Source organism: Octopus sinensis, unplaced genomic scaffold (assembly GCF_006345805.1).
Source record: "Octopus sinensis unplaced genomic scaffold, ASM634580v1 Contig15166, whole genome shotgun sequence".
Classification (NCBI taxonomy): Eukaryota; Metazoa; Mollusca; class Cephalopoda; order Octopoda; family Octopodidae; genus Octopus; species Octopus sinensis.
In genome coordinates, this window is record NW_021833577.1 from 6900 (window position 1) to 16995 (window position 10096).

Consider the following 10096-nt stretch of genomic DNA (forward strand, 5'->3'; position numbering starts at 1 on the left):
AGGGGTTGCTGTGAAAGGCCTGGTTGGAGGCCCAACCTTCCAAGATCTTTTACAGGGCTTAGAAAAACTGAAGGACTGCTGCAATAAGTGTGTGAATCTGAGAAGGGAATGTGTTGGATAAAATCATAATCAACTGATTCTCCTGTATTTTCTTTTACCCGAAACCAGGAACTTTTCAGTACCACTTTGTATATGGATATGTATGTATATGTGTGTGTGAGTGTGCATGTGTGTATGTATGCATGTGTGTGTGTGTCAGTGTGCATGTGTGTGTGTGGATGTGTGTGTGTGTGTATGTATGTATGTATGTATGTATGTATGTATGTATGTGACGCATAAAAAGCACTGTCCGAACATAGCTGATGCCAGTGCCACCTGACTGGTGTCCGTGTCGGTGACACATAAAAAGCACCAACCCATCGTGGCTGTTTGCCAGCCTCCTCTGGCCCCTGTGCCAGTGACACGTAAAAAGCCCCCACTATATTCACAGAGTGGTTGGCATTAGGAAGGGCATCCAGCTGTAGAAACACTGACAGATCAGACTGGAGCCTGATGCAGTCTCTAGGCTTCCCAGACCCCAGTCAAACTGTCAAACCCATGCTAGCATGGAAAATGGACGTTAAACAATGATGATGATAATGATATATTTGCCAGGCAAATATTTTAACAATATTTTATCCAATTCCTTACAGTATCTCTATATCTCTATATATATATAAAGCTGAAGTTGTCTGTGTATGGCAGGTTTGGTAGCCTTCAACTAACACTATCTCCTCCAAGACCCTGCAGCGCAAGTTGACCAAAATTTTACATAAAAAAGGTGCTTTTTATCTATGAAAATCTCTGTTTTTTATGATTTTTTGACTGCTATGACGCCATTTTTTGGTGTATTTCAACCAGAAAAATGTTCACTTAAAGAGAATAACAAGCTACATAATGCAAAATTTTTTACTTTTCAAAAATTCCAATTCTAAAGGGTCGAAACAAACCCGAGCAACGCCGGGCAATACTGCTAGTTTAACTATAAAAATATAATAGGATTTTATAAACATTGAACAGCTATGATGGGTCCACTGGTATGAAATGGTTGAAAACCAGACAGAGAATGTGGCCTGCCAGTTAGAATCAGCCCTGCTACAATCACTTGTAAGGCCTGTGATCCCACTCTTATTAGAATCCCCTCGTTTGTGACACAGTCCTGATAGTTGATCCTTTAGGATTTTTCTAGGGCAGCACCTTTGGTGGGATACATTTAGCTTCTTCTTTTGTTTTTTTCATCTATCCTTACTCTGCTCTTGCAAGTCTCACTGGCACAGATTGCGATAGGCAGAATGACAGAAACTGCAGCCAATATGACCACCACCACTAAATAACTACTGTATCTCTTACAGTTACACCATCACCTGCAACAACAACAACCACAACAATAACAATAACAACTGCAGATATTACAATCACATCACCACCACCACTAACACTACAACAGAAACTGCAGCAATTACCACTACTACCACCACTACGACTACTACTGCCGACAACTATTGCAGCTATTGCAGTTACATCATCACTACCACCAACACCACTACCACCACCATCACCACCACTTCTATAACAACTACGGCATTTACTATCACCACCACCAACATCACCATCACCGCCATCACCACCACCACCACTACTACCACCACCACCACCACTACCACCACCATCACCACCACCACCACTACCACCACCACCACAACCACCATCACCACAACCACCACTACCACCACCACCACCACCACTACCACCACATCCAGCACTACTACCACCATCACCACAACCACCACCACCACAACTACTACCATCACCACAACCACCAACCACCACCACCACTATTACCACCACCACAACCACCACCATCACCACTACCACCCAACCACCACTACCACCACACCATCACCACCACTTCTATAACAACTACGGCATTTACTATCACCACCACCAACATCACCATCACCGCCATCACCACCACCACCACTACTACTCCACACCCACCCCACCACTACCACCACCATCACCACCACCACCACTACCACCACCACCACCAAACCACCATCACACAACCACCACTACCACCACCACCACCACCACTACCACCACATCCAGCACTACTACCACCATCACCACAACCACCACCACCACAACTACTACCATCACCACAACCACCACAACCACCACCACCACTATTACCACCACCACAACCACCACCATCACCACTACCACCACAACCACCACTACCACCACCACCACCACCACAACCACTACTACCACCACCACCACCGCTACCAACATCAACAGCAGAAATAGTTGCAAGCAATAACAACAAAAACTACGAGCAATTGCCACTGCCGCCACCAACGCCAACAAAAAACTATTACGGTTACATCACCGCCACCACCACCACCACCACCACCACCACCACCACCATCATTACCACCACCGCCGCCGCATCACCAGCATCAGCTGTTGAGATTCTGGCTGTTGTTACATAATGCACACCAATGCCCTGGCACAGTTTCAAACGATGCATTTAGCTACAAGGCTCCACACGTACGTCTACCTGTTGCATCTATTGCTGCAGCAGCCGTTGTTGTTGTTGTTGCTGTTGTTGATTGTGGTGGTGGTGGTGGTGGTGTGCAACAGCAATGAATGCATTTTGTTTCGGCTGCTGTTGTTGCTGTTGCATCGTTTTTATAAACTATTTTAGCAAATTTTTGACTCCGTGCAACCTTTTTTTCATTTTTTATTGCGTTTATTTTTCTTGCTTTGTTTGTTTTTTGTTTTGTTTTTTGTCGTTGTTTTTTTTTTTTGGCTTTTTCTATGCATCCATTGAGGAGAAATGGGTTGATAGGTGGGTGGGTGGGTGGGTAAGTGGGGTGGGCATGTAAGTGGTTAAATAGATAGACAGATAGAGAAAGAGAAAGAGAGAGAGAGAAAAGAGATAGATAGATAGATAGATAGACAGATAGAATAAGTACTGGGCTTACAAAGAATAAGACCTGGGGTCGATTTGCTCGACTAAAGGCGGTGCTCCAGCATGGCCACAGTCAAATGACTGAAACAAGTAAAAGAGTAAAAGAGATAGATAGAGAAAGACTGACAGACAGACAGAGCAAGTGAGATTGAGAGTTGGGGGAATGAGTGAGAAGCAAGTTTGCAGAGAGGTTCATGATATATATATATATATATATAGCACCGTGATCACCGTGACCGACCAGGCTATCAGATGCTGCTACACATCGCTGGTCACAATGCGCTTCGCATTGTTTTAGCCTTCAAATGACTCCACCCTGCTGGCTAAGCGAGCAGGCCAACAGAAGAAAGAATGAGAGAAAGTTGCGATGCGAAAGAGTGCAGCAGGAATCACCACCCCCTGCCGGAGCCTCATGGTACTTTTTAGGTGTTTTCGCTCAATAAACACTCACAACGCCCGGTCTAGGAATCAAAACCGCAATCCTACGACCACGAGTCCGCTGCCCTAACCACTGGTTCATTGTGCCTCCACACACACACACACACATATATATATATATATATATATATATATATACATATACATTTATATATATATATATATATTTCTTATACTTTTAATTCTTTTTACTAGACTCAGTTTGAGAGTCATGGCCATGCTAGGGCACCATCATTAGCTTTGCTACATTTTCACTATTTGAAACCTTGTCTGATTTGTGGATGAGAGGGCCACTATGAATAGCAGGGGCTCCAAGACAGTGCCCTGTGTGTGTGTGTGTGTGTTGTGTATACACACACATATATATAGACATATATATTCCTTTATTCTTTTACTTGTTTCAGTCATTTGACTGTGGCCATGCTGGAGCACCGCCTTTAGTCAAACAAATCAACCCCAGGACTTATTCTTTGTAAGCCTAATACTTACTCTATCGGTCTCTTTTGCCGAACTGCTAAGTTATGAGGATGTAAACACACAGATTTATATATGTATATGGCAAGCTTCTTTCAGTTTCCGCCTACCAAATCGACTCACAAGACTTTGGTCGGCCCGAGGCTATAGTAGAAGACACTTGCTCAAGATGCCATGCAGTGGGACTGAACCCAGAACCATGTGGTTGTTGAGCAAGCTACTTACCACACAGTCCACTCCTTAATATTTAAATCACAATATATAGATTCAAGTAATCCAATTGCACTCATATAAAAAGCTCCTTAATATGTCTTTCTACAAAACATATAGAGCATATAGAAATATACAAGAGAAAAGGATAAGGAGTGTTTTTAGTCATAAAGATACACACACACACACATATATATATATGCATACACATATACATATATATGAATAAATATGTATATCTATATATATAAAGCTGAAGTTGTCTGTGTATGTCAGGTTTGGTAGCCTTCAACTAACACTATCTCCTCCAGGACACTGCTGTGCAAGTTGACCAAAATTGAGAGTATGATAGAGGAAGGCTTGCTCTTCATTCCATAGAAGAAAAATTCAAATTGGACCATGTTAACACCAAAAATTATTTACATAAAAAAAGGTGCTTTTTTCTATGAAAATCCCTATTTTTTACGATTTTTTTACTGCTGTGTCGCCATTTTTCGGTGTATTTCAACCAGAAAAATGTTCACTTAAAGAGAATAACAAGCTACATAATGCAAAATTTTTTACTTTTCAAAAATTTCAATTCTAAAGAGTTGAAACAAACCCGAGCAACGCCGGGCGATACTGCTAGTATCTGTTAGTGTATATATATATACACATATATTTAGTAACATATGTATGTATAGGCTTAGGAGTGGCTGTGTGATTAGTAGCTTGCTTACCAACCACATGGTCCCGTGTTCAGTCCCACTGCTTGGCATCTTGGCCAACCCGGAACCATGTGGTTGGGAAACAAGCTTCTTACCACACAGCCATGCCTGGGGAAAGGAGAATTTTAGATAATTGTTAGGGTACTTGTTAGATTACTCCATTTTTTGCCTCTCAACCCTTTCTGTCAAAGAGCATAAGCCCGAAATGTCAAAGACCTTTCTGTTCTTCCTAAGTGTCAAACTAATTCATCTACTTTTTGTTCCCTCACCCGTCTTTGCCTTTTGTTTTCTGTACATTTGAACCATATATATAGATATATGTATGTATCTATGCATAATTATGTGCACATAATTATGTATAGGTGCAGGAGTGGCTGTGTGGTAAGTAGCTTGCTTACCAACCACATGGTTCCGGGTTCAGTCTTCTACTATAGCCTCGGGCCAACCAAAGCCTTGTTTGTGGATTTGGTAGATGGAAACTAAAAGAAGCCCGTCGTATATATGTATATATATATGTGTGTGTGTGTGTTTGTCTCCCCCAACATCGCTTGACAACCAATGCTGGTGTGTTTACGTCCCCGTAACTTAGCGATTCAGCAAAAGACATCGATAGAATAAGTACTAGGCTTACAAAGAATAAGTCCTGGGTTGATTTGCTCAACTAAAGGCGGTGCTCCAGCATGGCCACAGTCAAATGACTGAAACAAGTAAAAGAATAAAAGAGTATACATTTACATGGCTTTGTGGTTAGGTGCATGGCATTGTGGTTAGGGGTGTTACACTCATGATTGTAAGATTGTGGTTTCAATTCCTGGACAAGGTGATGTATTGTGTTCTTGACTAAAACTTTTCGTTTCACATTGCTCCAGTCCAGTCAACAGGCAAACTTGAGTAATATCCTGTGACGGGCTGGTGTCCCATCCATAGGGTGGGGTGGTGTGAGAATCTGGAAAAACAGCTCTACAAGCTTTAGGCTCGGGAAGCACTGCATATATATACACAAACACACTGATGAATACACACATGGATGGCTACAGTATGTCACACCACTGTTTCCACACCATATGAACCTGATAGTGTAACAGATGTGGTTGAGTTGACCTTGGCATAGTTCAGCTGAGAAAAGTATAAAATAGAACACACACACCGTTTCATATATGCATGAACACATGCTATGTGCCAAACTAATGAGAGTGCTTCTATGCAGTTGCTTTATCTGCTAGAATTAGCACTGAAATGCCCCTCATATGACATGATGTGACCTTGAACAAAAGTGAAGGTCAAATCAGGTAACATATTGATAAGAAACACCTTAAAAAAGCTAAAATAAAAGGGGATGGTCTCAGCTGGACTACCTTCAGACATGGGTCTGTCCTATCAGAGCTGACCTGGGGTTAAACAGCCACAACAACAACAAAGAGTGCAGTTTGTTGTTTATTAGTGGTGGGGGGGTCAACTTCTGGGTATAAAAAATGTTTATATAATTGTACTCGGGTGGCTGAGAGGGGGTGTGAGTGAGTGTGGTCACACCGAGTGAACTTCTGTGTGAGTGTGAGTGTGCGTCTGGGTATGCCTGTGTCTGAGTGTGTGTGTCTGTGAGTGGCACAGCTGTGTATGTGTGTGTGTGTGTATGAGTGTCACAGCTGTGTTTGTGTGCATATGTGTATGTGTGTGTGTGTCTACATCGAAGTGTGTGTTTGTGTGCATATGTGTATGTGTGTGTGTGTCTACATCTAAGTGTGTGTTTGTATATGTGCATGCATGTGTATGAGTGTTTGTGTTTATGTTTCTATATGCTTGTGTCTGTGTGTCCATATGTATGTGTATGAGTGTCTGTGTTTTATACTTCTAAATGTGTGTCTATGTGTGTGTATGAATATGCCACAGCCATGTATGTGTGTATATGAATGTGCAACAGCCATGTGTGTGTGTGTGTGTGTGTGTATGTGTGCCAGAGCTGGCTGTACCTGACATCCTGTCTATTTACCTGCTGAAGAACTTATGATATTTATCTATCTACTTACTTTATCATTATCATTTTTACTTAGAGGAAACAAGGGCAACACCTCTCGCACTTCACTCTCCCCCAGGGCCTTCAGCAACAGAAGTGGGAGAAGCAAGGAAGTTATTCCCAAATCAGAGATCTGACCCAAATACCTACAACTTACTGGTCCCCACTAAAACTAACCGAGGAAGGGACTGTGTGGTAATGTTAAAATGAATGAAAAAGTTTACCATACAAACGCAAGAATTGTTCCGCTTATGGGATTCCATATAGTTTCAGTTTTTGTTTTTTTTTTTTTTTGTTATAAATACCAAGTTTCACTACGGTGATGATTGCAGTTCTTCATGTTTAAAGATTATGAGGAGGAAGAGGAAGAGGAGGAGGAGGGGGAGCTGTGTACGTGGAGAGTTGAACGTGCCACTGCCAGTGTCTGCCAGTACCAATCATTTCTGGGGTCTTCACCATTGCTGCAATTTAGATTTTGTGACCCTTAAGGATTTAGATTATTGTGGAGGCATGGTGGCTTAGTGGTTAGGAGTGTTGGACTCATGATCGTAAGATGGTGGTTTCAATTCCTGGACTGGGCGACACATTATGTTCTTGAGCAAAACACTTCGTTCATCGTTGCTCCAGTTCCACTCAGCTGGCAAAAAATGAGTAACCCTTCAGGGGTTGTATTCCCGTCCGGGTGGGGAATACAAACGCCATGAAACTATGAAACCAGCACTAGGTGTTTATATGACTCAGGAAAGAACTTCATTTTGTGGAGGTGCATGGCTTAGTGGTTAGGGTGTTGGACTAATGATTGCAAGATGGTGGTTTCGATTCCTAGACTATGCAATGCGTTGTGTTCTTGAGCAAAACACTTCATTTCATTTTATATATAATAATAATAATAATAATAATAATTGTGTACAGTGCTCAGGTGCACTACAACTCATCTAAAGTGTATATATAAATCAGGTGTAGTTTCGGCGGATTTCGGAAAGCATGAGGGCCTTAAAGATGCAGTGTCATGGCAGTCAACAACTGACGCAGGCAGTTTATTCCCATCTTCAGCAACTCTGAGCGTGAAAAAATGTTTCCGAAAGTCATGGGAGCTGTATTGTTTTCTGACTTTGTAGCATGTCCACGTGTGTTAACACATGGAGATCAAAAAGGTGTGTTCAGTGTTGTTGTTGGTGAGGTGGTTGATAACTTTGTGGGTGTTTACCAAGTCCGTCGCCAAACGCCGGAGCTTCAGTGAATCCATGCCCAGGGAAACAAGGCGCTCAGAATATGGTAGGTGTCTGATGGAGGGTATGCGTTTGGTTGCACGTCTCTGGACAGATTCCAGGAGGTCAATGTTCTGGCAAGATAGGGGTTCCAAACTGATGATGCGAATTCAAGTGTGGTCGTACCATAGCTGTATACGTTTTAATAGATGGCTGGAGAGCGGCTAACAAAAGACCTGCTGAGTGATGCCAGTCCACTCAGCTGGCAAAAATGAGTTATCCTGCGACAGACCAGCGTCCCATCCAAGGAGGAATATATATGCCATGGAACCAGGAATCCAGCCTTATGAGTCTATATGACTCAAGAAGGAATTTTATTTTGTGGAGGCACGTGGCTTAGTGGTTAAGGTATTGGACTCTTGATAATAAGATTGTGGTTTCAATTCCTGGACAAGGTGATGCATTGAGTTCTTGAGCAAAGCACTTCATTTAACATTGCTCCAGTCCACTCACCTGGCAAAAATAAAGACTACATGTGACGGACTGGCATCTCATCCAGGGGGTAATATATATGCCATGACAACAGGTAACAGGCCCTTATAAGTTGGTGTGACCCAGTAAGGACCTTCATCCTTTTATCTATTATTCAGACTACCCTGTCAAATGAAATGCTTATTTATTCCCATTGTTTTTGAATTAACCATGCATTATCTCATAGGTTTGAGGTTCCCCTGATGTGATTGTGCATTTCTCAGAATGACATTGTAGGATATGTGCGAGAGGCCGGATCTGGTCAGTTTGAACATAAAACAATCAGAATATTTTGGCCTGATGTGGCCAGTTTAAATACTAAAGGGTTAAAGTATGAAACCTGAAGGTGTGACCACAGGGGCTCAGCAGGCCAAGACAGCTGCAGTGACCAGCAAACTGTAGGTTTTACATTGGAATGGCCTTCTCCTTGGTGGATTGTCTCTGGCCAGAAGGATCTGCTGAGTTGCCTGTATTGCTACGAGCATAAGAGACATGAAACCAATCTTTTGTTCTTTTGCTAGTTTCAGTCATTAGACTGTGGCCATGCTGGGGCACCGCCTTGAAGAATTTGTAGTCGAAGGAATCAACCACAGTACATATATTTTGGTTAAGTTACGGGGACGTAAACACACCAACATCAGTTATCAAGCGATGGTAGGGGAGGACAAACACACACACACACACACACACACACACACAACAGGCTTCTTTCAGTTTCTGTCTACCAAATCCACTCACAAGACACTTGCCCAGGCTGTTATAGAAGACATATAGATAGATAGATCGATAGATAGATAGATAGATAGATAGATAGATAGATAGATAGATAGATAGATAGATAGATATAGATATAGATAGATAGATAGATAGATAGATAGATAGATAGATAGATAGAAGGATAGATAGATAGATAGATAGATAGATAGATAGATAGATAGATAGATATAGATGGATAGATAGATAGACAGACAGACAGACAGACAGATAGATAGATAGATAGATAGATAGATAGATAGATAGATAGATAGATAGATAGAAGGATAGATAGATAGATAGATAGATAGATAGATAGATACACACACACACACATTGTATTAGAGTACATCATACCTCCATCATGAATAATAAATAGTTTTCTTTACTGATGCTGAGATGTGGTTTGAAGTTCAATAATTGATAACGGTTTGTGTGTGTGTGCGCGCGCGCATGCATTGCTGTATGTGTAAACGTCAGTGCACGCGCATGTACGCGCGACCGCGTTTGTGACGGTGTCTGTAAAGTCTGTGTGTGTACAAACAGACGTACGTATGTGTATGTATACGTTTATATATATCTATATATAGTATGTGTTTGTTGTGTGTGTGTGTGTGTGTACACGCGTGCATGCAGGTATGTGTATATGCGCGTGTGTGTGTGTATATGCGTGCATGCAGATGTCCGTGTATTTGTGTGTGTGTGTATATATATACATAAACACACACACATTCAAACGTCTATTAGC